Consider the following 9,879-nt stretch of genomic DNA (forward strand, 5'->3'; position numbering starts at 1 on the left):
TCTTTGCCAGAACATTTAAACGTCGTCTAGCAATGAGCCTACAGAATGTGAGTTAGTTGGTGGTTTTTGATCTCTCGTTAAGTATTCATTATTCATCGGCTAACATGGTCCATCCTCAATCTCGAATATTTTAAAAATTGAAACGACAAAAGTTTCGTGCTTAAAAAAAAAGTTTCGTGACTTGTTTTGTCTTATTCAAGTTTCTTTCCGAGATATTATTTCGTTGAGACGTCACGCTCATCTCATCTTCGTCACACACGACCACGTGTTCATCGAGATTCGAGTAAGATACTCCCTCAGTCCCCTGTATATAAGCCCAGAAGTAGAATTCTCTTAGAATAAGAATTTTTTTGTTTTTATAAATTTCTCTAATGTTGTCTAATTTACCCTCATCAATTCCTATATATATTTGTCTACAGAACATGAAAAATATCAATAAAATAAGAATTTTTATCCCACTAAAATATTAAAATAGTATAATTCTTCTTGGAAATTACCAAAAACATTAACTAAGCTTGTTAATGTCATACTCTTTAATAAGGATAAATATAGAAAAAACCACATTGAAATTGGTTTTATGCCTATCTATTGAGACTAAAGAATTTTACTTCTCCGCCTTTATATTAGAGACGGAGGGAGTAAATCAGACTTCTCTCACTATATTGGCCAATGTGCAAGATGTGACGTTTTTGTTTCCAGTTCCACCACCACTAACTACACACAACACGTAGTTTTTTTCTCTCTCTTCTCTGCAAATCGGGGGATAACCGATTCAACCCAATTTTTTCAAAATCCCTAGATTTCTATCTCCAAATGCACCAGTAGAACAACTTTTATACAAATCTAATCCTTCTCAACCGAATCTAATGAGTTCTACCCTCTGTTGTTTTTAATTTTTAAACAATTTCTTTGTTGTTCTCAATTTTTAGGAAATGAATACATAATTTGAATTTTCTCCTTTGATGTTTATAGATTGTTTGTCTATAATGGCGTTGGCCTGGTATCATGTGGTGATTAAAGCGTTTGCAGCTGTTGTTTTAGTGCTTGTTGAAGCCAAGGTTTCATCTGAAGTTCTCATTGTTGTTAACAGTATTTTCAAAGAAAAAGTTTGTCTCAGTTTTGTCAAAAACAAAGAATACTTCAAGTACAAAATCTACTCGAATCGGAGAAGAAAATTTCGGTACAGATTTGAATTTCGATTATCCCTCTTCTTAATTTGGTCAACTACAGCTCATATGGTTTCCTATTCTGTCTCAACCTCTTCCAAAAATATCTCAATACCTTATTCACAGGGATATCATTATCTAGCTAAATACAGTAACCCTAAGTTGATTCAAACCTATATAAACCCTATTCGACATCATATTGTTATACCATCAAAACAATTTCTTCTAACTCAAACAATGGCTACCAACAATACCAAAAAATAGAATGAAACAAATCCATCCAATTCTGTTTCTAATCTTGCTCTCAAGTTTAGACAAGCAACCCTGGAACTGAAAGCTGCTGAGGATATAATTGTTCTCAACCAAGAATAAGTTGAAATAGAAGAACAAGATAATGGAGAATGGGATTTCTTCCTGATAGGAAAAATCATTATAGAAGGGAAGATGGGTTATAATGTTGTGTAAAAGAGCATCCGTTCACCTGGAATTTCATACCACCTGAAGAGATTAAGATCATTGAGATTGATACAAATGTCATGATTTTCAAGCTGAAAAAACAAGGCAATAGTGGATAAAGTTATTGAAGAGGGACCATGGAACATAGTTGGCTACTTATGCATCTTGTTTGATTATTTTCAAGGATTGATCTACCAGCAGCTAGATTGGACCAAGTAGATGTACTGGATTCAATTGACGTATCTCCAACCAGAAAACATGAATGTCAAGTCTGTGGAAGATATAGGGAAGCTTTTGGGAGAAGTGCTTGCAATTGAGCCAGCTAATTCAATTCCAGTAGATGGGATACCTGTCAAAGTTTGTGTGAAGATTGAGCTTACCACTCCTTTAAGAAGAGGAGTTTTAGCCATAACAGTTGTTGGAACAACAAAATGGGTGAAGTTTTTTTTATGAAAAACAACCACGCAAGATCTGCCATGAGTGTTACATAATAAATCATTGCAATGATGCTTGTCCTGATGCAGCAGAATATGTGAAAGCTTCCCATGCTAAACCCCTGCCGTTTGGAGGAGTAGGAAAAAGCAATAAAAGCCACACTTAAATGGGTAAAACTATTATTGCCTCAAAAATTTTAACAAGAAGATCTACCAAAGATGCTTCTTTTATTCCTCCAAAAGATGGAGTCTTGTTATAAGGGAAACTGCAACTGAATCTGAAGATACCCAAGTGAGATCCGGAAAAAGGCAAAGATCCACTAATACTGACAATGACAAAATTGATCAGACAACAACTGAGAATCCTGCAAATAACAATGAGGACTTATCAATGAAGCAAACAACAGACAGAATCCCACCTAAGGGCAAACATGATGAAAACACTCCAAGGGAGAATGAGGTAATCCAAAATCCAATCCTTTACTTTTTAGATAATTCAAACATTAATTTCTTATTTCCTATTCTGCCAAATACTCTCACTGCTCTGAACAAAAATATTTCAGCTATGAAGATCATATCCTGGAATGTGTGTGGTTTTGGAAATAGAGACACTAGAAAACACCTAAGGAAATTGATAAGATCCAATAATCCTGATATCTTCTTGCTAGAAACCAAGAATATTAAGGGTAAAATAGTCATTTCCATAGTATGTAATTTTTATTGTACTTATTTCTGATAAGGGTAGTTTGGTCATTTTCATAGTCTCCATGATATTTATTGCACTTATTTCCATTAAGGGTAGTATGGTCATTTTCACTGTCTGTAATATTCACTTTACTTATTTCCGATAAGGATAATCTGGTCATTTTAACAGTCTCCATAATATTTATTACACTAATTTCCATTAAGGGTAATATGGTCATTTTCATAGTTTGTAATATTTACTTTACTTATTTCCTATAAGGATAGTTTGATCATTTCACTGTCTCTATTACATTTATTAACTGCATTTCTAGTAAGGGTAAAATGGTCATTTTCATAGACTATAATATTTACTTGACTTATTTTTGATAAGGGCAGTTTGGTCATTTTATAGTCTCCATGATGTTTATTGCATTAATTTCTAGTAAGGGTAATATGGTCATTTTAACAGTCTGAAATATTAACTTTAGTTATTTTTAATAAGGGTAGTCTGGTCGTTTTCACACTCTCAATAATATTTATTGCACTAACTTCCAGTAAGGGTAATATGTTTATTTTCACAGTTTGTAATATTTACTTTACTTATTTCCAATAAGGGTAGTCTGGTCATTTTCACATCATAGTCTGTAATATTTACTGTACTTATTTTTGATAAGGGTAGTTTGGTAATTTTCATAGTCTGCATGATATTTATTGCACTTATTTCCAGTAAGAGTAATATGGTCATTTTCAGTCTGTAATATTTACTTTCCTTATTTTTGATAAGGGTAGTTTGGTCATTTTCATAGTTTGCATGATATTTATTCCATTTATTTCCAGTAAGGGTAATATGGTCATTTTCACAGTATGTAATATTTACTTTACTTATTTCTGATAAGGGTAGTCTGGTCATTTTCATAGTCTCCAGAATATTTATTACACTTATTTCCAGTAAGGGTACAATAGTCATTTTCATAGTATGTAATATTTATTTTAGTTATTTCTGATAAGGGTAGTTTGGTCATTTTCATAGTCTCCATGATATTTATTGCACTTATTTCTTGTAAGGGTAATATAGTCATTTTCATAGTCTCCATGATATTTATTGCACTTATTTCTAGGTAATATGTTCATTTTCACAGTAAGGGTAATATGGTCGTTTTCAAAATGTGTAATATTTCATTTACTTATTTCCGATAAGGGTAGTCTGGTCATATTCATAATCTTCGAAATTTTTATTGCACTTATTCTGATAAGGCTAGTCTGGTAGTTTTCACCGTCTTTGGAAGAAGCAGATATGTCAAAGTCAAATTTCTATAAAGTCATGACTTGTTGACTTGGTCTTGATCCTGTTTTCTAATATTAAGAAAATTAAAAAAAAAATGTATTCTGATTTATAGAAATGAAATATAATTGTTAGTTTGTACAAATGTGGGAAAATTAATGACCAGTAAAATTTAATGTGTTATAATTTTGGGGTTGTTTTAGATGTGGTGAAATATTTCGGTGGAATCATCACTTTGAATTATAATTGTGATTGTCTGTAAAATAGTCAACAAATATTATTGTGACTAATAAAATAATTTAATATTCCTAATTATTATCACGAATACAAAATTTAATAACAGTTATAACTGTTGCAGGACTTATCACAGGTGTATATGTGACTGAAAAATAAACTGTGACAGGTTGCACTGTTACAAAATCCTGGTTTTGGTGTAGGGAATACCACTAAGAAAATGAAACAATATACCTATAGTTATGTGTACCCAAATATGTGTTTCCATGAACCTATAGGTACTTCTAGGGGTCTTAGTCTTCTTTGGAAAGATGGTATAAACCTGCAAATCATTGAAATCAAATTAAATGTCATTCAATGCCTAGTAGAGATTGATGCTAGAACAAAAAAAAATTGGTTACTCTTATCTATGGTGCTTTAGATCCTGGTGCTAGAAATGACCAATGGGATTACATGAATAGTATATTTATCTTGGATTGTTGCTGGTGATTTTAACTTTGTGCTTTCTCAGGATGAAAAAGATGGTGGTAATATTATTAGTCCATCTGTTTCGGATGAAAATAATGATTTGTTAGCTAAAAGTGGTTTACATAGTTTAAACTATATTGGTAACCCATGCACTTGGTCTAATAGAAGACAATGCCATGCTCTTATCCTAGAAAGGTTAGATAGGTTTCTGGATAATGATGTTTGGATCAATATTTTTCAAGACCATGTTGTTTACCATCTTATTCCCTTGGGTAGTGATCATTGCCCCATCATGTTATCCACATCCAAAGTCCAAAATGATACTTATAATCCTTTTAGGCTAAATAAGGCCTGGTTTAGGGATATCACTTGTAAAACTACTATAGAAAGGAGCTGGAAGGTGAATAGTAAAGGCTCTCATGCTTTCAGAGTCACTAAATCCTTATTTAACACTAAACAAGAACTCAGGAAATGGAACTATGTTAGTTTTGGAAATATTACTACCCAAATTAATAAGATTAAACCCTAACTTGAGATTTTGTGTACTGGGAATGATACAGCTGATAATGCCATGATAGAAGAGCTTAAATGCAAACTGAATCAGTGGTACGATGTAGAAGCTGATTTTTATAGACAGAAAAATAAGGAACAAGACCTTAGAGATGGAAATATAAATACTGCTTATTTTCGTCAAAAAGCAAACTTCAGAAAAAGGAGAACAAATATAGATACTATTCAAAATTCTACGAGAATTTGGCTTACCGACAGGAAGGATATAGCAAATAACCTTAAAGATCATTTCTATCTTATGAGTAGATCTACTTGTCCTCTAAATTCTGATGATTACTTTAAGAATGTTGTTCCCTGCATCACTAACGAAGATAATGATAAGTTAATTGATGTTCCCACTCATGATGAAATTAAAAATATTGTGTTTGGTATGCAATCTTGGACCACTCCCGGCTCTGATGGCTTCCCCCTGGTTTCTATCAAAACATGTGGCCAACCGTTGGTGATGATATTGTGAATATGGTTCAAGTTTTTTTTTTCATTCTAAACATCTTCTTAAGCAGTTAAACAACAATTTCACAGCTCTAATTCCAAAAAAGAACTGCCCTGTGTCTGTTATAGATTTTAGACCCATCAGTCTCTGCAATGTGAGCTAAAAAATCATATCTAAGTTGCTAGTCACTAGGCTAAAACCCCTCTTAGACAAATTCATATCTCCTTTTCAGTCAGCATTTGTTCCTGGTAGAGTGATAACTGATAACATTGTTATGGCACATGAACTCATTGACACTATGAAAAAAACAAAAAGCATGAAAGGCTGGATGGCCATAAAACTTGATATGAGTAAAGCTTTTGATAGGATTGAATGGAGCTTTGTGATTGCTAGTTTGAAAAGTTTAGGATTCTCTAAGGATTGGTGTGATCTTGTTTATCAATGCATTGCTAATGTTTCAACCTCTATTCTGCTTAATGGTTCTCCAGGGGAAATGTATGTTCCCCAAAGAGGACTAAGACAAGGTGATCCTTTATCATCTTATCTCTTTATCCTCTGTATGGAATCTTTGTCTAGAAATTTGTCTGCTGCTGAAATGAAGAATGAAATTCATGGTTGTACAGTGACTAAAAATAGCCCATCTGTGAGTCATTTATTTTTTGCTGATGATTGTTTGTTGTTTGCTAGGGCTAGTAATAAGGAAGCAAAACACATAGAAAATATTATTGATAACTTTACCAAATACTCTGGCCAATCTGTGAACTTTGAAAAATCAGGTTTAGCTTTTAGCCCAAAGGTCCCTAATACTGTTAAAAATGAAATTTCAGATACTTTGAATATCATAAAAATGGATTTGCAGGACAAGTATTTAGGTGTACCTTTATTGCTTCAAAAGAATAAAGTGGAATCTTTCTCCCCACTTGTGGAGAGAGTTAGTGACAGACTCTCACCATGGAAGTCAAAGTATATAGCTCAGCCAGGTAAAACAACTCTTACTCAATCTGTTTTGGGAACAATAGCCAGCCATCACATGTCTATTTTCCTCATGCCAAAAAAAATTACAGACAAATTGGATGTTGTTCAAAGGAATTTTTGGTGGAACAAAAAACAGGGAGAATAAGGTATTTTTGGTAAAAAAAATGGAGCCATGTTGCTCTTCCTAAAGATCTAGGTGGATTAAATATTAGGCAGTCAGATATTCTTAATCAAGCTCTTCTTACTAAGTTATCCTGGAGAATGCTTGAGAACCCTGACTCTCCTTGGGCCAAACTCCTTATCCATAAATACTTTCATGGTTTTAATCCCCTTAATTGATTGCTTTCTAGGCAGGGATCTTGGGTGTGGAAGGGAATATGTGATGGTATTGATATTATCAAACAATTTTACTGCTGGAAAGTTGGAGATGGTACCAACATCTCCATCTGGAAAGATACTTGGATAACCATTATTAGTGGTCCACTTAAATCTCAGTTCATTTATGCTAATATAAATCTAGTTTCTCATTTGATTGATAGTAAAACTAAATCTTGGAATGTGTCTAATCTAGAAGCTCTATTTGACAGGGACACTGTTGGTGTGGTTGGAAAACACACAAAAACTCTTGCAAGTATACAAGGCCAAGTTTTAGTATAGAAAGTAAGCAAGGGATCATTCCACAGAGACTTGGGGTGTATTGAAGTTTCCTAGATAGCTGAGCTAGTGACAGGCAGTGAACTAAAGAACCAAAGAAACAAAGAAAATTCAGTGGCAGTGAGCCAAAGGCAGTGGAGTTAAGAGGCAAAGAAACAAAGAAAAAACTAAGAACAATTTAATCAAAACAAAACATGGAAAAGAAATTGTGGAGGGGAAGTGCAGGGGATGAATGAGAGTTTCCTTTACCTAGCCAGTTCACCTAGGTTAAGTTCTTGTCAAATGTCTAGTTAACCAACCTTACAGCCTTAGCTAACCCCTAGTATTGGCTGTCTGTTTAAGGCACAACCAATCACAGACTAACTAGGCAGTGGCTCACTAACTAATGTAGCTAATGAATTCCTTAGAACCACCACAGACCCCTAGCATTAGTGGTCTTCTTACAGCACCACTAATCACAAATCAGGTGATCTTTCAAGAATCCAACTAGCCTAAACTGTTTTAAGCTCAGCAAAAACCATCCTAATAGCTAACCATCATGGTTCAGTTATTTTCTCATCCTAGAGGGGAATTAGAACATGTTGCAGTTAAGAGACCTCATGGTTGTCAAGCATCAAACCTCAGAATAAGAACATGTGAGATGAACAGGGGACTTACAAGCTCATGTGTAGAAACAAACACACAAACTAATTAAGACAAACATAACATGGATAATACAATTACACAGAACACAACAGGAAATAACATAACATAACAAGCATAACAAGAGCATTGCACATTAACAGGAAACAAGCATAACATGACATGAAACTAAGCATAACAGGAAACAAATAACATGAGCAAGAAACTGAACTTTGAGCTGTAACTGAAAATTGAAATTTAACAGGACATGAGAGTCCTGGATGTAGGCTAGTCCAAACATCGTTTTTACAACACACCCACACTACATATTTATACCCACAACACAATTAGGGTTCTACCCATTTTCACCCAAAAATCCCCAATATAACAGTACAATTAGGTTTACTGTTTATCTAATGTCATGGGTCTAATTGAGCCCATTCCCCTACTCTAATTCTCTCCTGGTACGGTTCCAACATGAATTAGGGTTTCTAGAAAAAACCCCCAAATTACAGAGAAATTAGGGCTTGAAATTAAACTCACCTAACATGTGATTTGACGAGTCTTCTCTCGACCCATTCTTCTCCTCAGTCTCCTGCTCCATTCCCATGCTTCAATTACGTCTTTCCAACTCGTCCTATTTTATTGATTTCTTCCCTAGGTTTTTAGAGAGAAATTAGGGGAGAAAACTATATAATAGGAGGCTAGAACAAAGGGGGTAATGATGGTGGAGGATAGGGGTGATGATGGTGGAGGTGTGGTGGTGAAGCGGCAGTGGCAGTGGCAGAGGTGGTGTTCTGGTGGTGGCAGGACATGGTGTCTCTGCAGAGGGGGTGAGGTCGATGGAGAGGAAGGAGGAGATGTTTGGTTGAGGTTAAATGATTCGGTTGCTAGGGTGTTAGGCGGGCGTATCGAGTTTGATGTTCTGCGAGCTGAGTCACTGGATGCGAAGCTGGTAGGTGGATCGGATGGTTCCCCCTGAAGAGGTTGGTAGCGACCGTCAGATTTTTTGATACAACGAAGTTAACGGCTCTAGATGGGGTTAGGTGTTGTAGTGTAAGGCGGAGATATCAAACGTTGATGAACAGCAAGGGGGCGACCGTTGGATTCAACTACCATCTAATCTGAAGGCTTGGAATTTCAGCGCTGTGGTGCTCGGCAGAGACATCAGATTTTGATGATCTATGAAGGAGCGACCGTCGGATGCTTCTGAGAACTGATCTGATGGCTGAGAACGGAGGCGCTTTTGTGTGTAGAAAATGAGGTTGTGCGCACCATTCTTCGCGGCTTCCTTGCGTGATTTCTCCCGGCTTTTCACTACTTTTCTGCTCTTTTCGCTCCGTGACTCATCCGAACTTTATTTATTACCTAAAAATGCAAAATTAAGTAAGAAAAATATTTATTCTTGAAAACAATGAAAATACAGAATATGGGATAAAATGTAGAATTAATGCACAAAAGATGAGTTAAAATGCCAACAAAAAGGGATAAATATATACAATATTTGGCACTCATCAAATACCCCCAAACCTGAATTTTACTTGTCCTCAAGTAAAACAGAACTAAGGAAATCCTAACTATACCACTGTCGCTGGTCTCTCGAATGCATTTAGCGTATGCACTAAGCCTTTTAAACCACTAAGTGTCCCTAGTGGACGAGTTGAAGTCTCGTGAAGGTTTACCAGAGGTGTGCCTACAAAACCTAAGGACAAAATATGAGCTCAGATTCCATCAAATGTGACATGTGCAAAACAGTTTAAGCTCACAGCAAAATGGAGATGTCAATCTAGCTATCGAAGGCACAATCCTAGCACTGATAACAAAAAAAGACATGTGATAAGAGTGTAAAGTGTATCTACACATGTGTAAAGAAAGATCTGAAGTCATGACTACTAATCACCA

Source organism: Papaver somniferum, chromosome 11, assembly GCF_003573695.1.
Source record: "Papaver somniferum cultivar HN1 chromosome 11, ASM357369v1, whole genome shotgun sequence".
Classification (NCBI taxonomy): domain Eukaryota; kingdom Viridiplantae; phylum Streptophyta; class Magnoliopsida; order Ranunculales; family Papaveraceae; genus Papaver; species Papaver somniferum.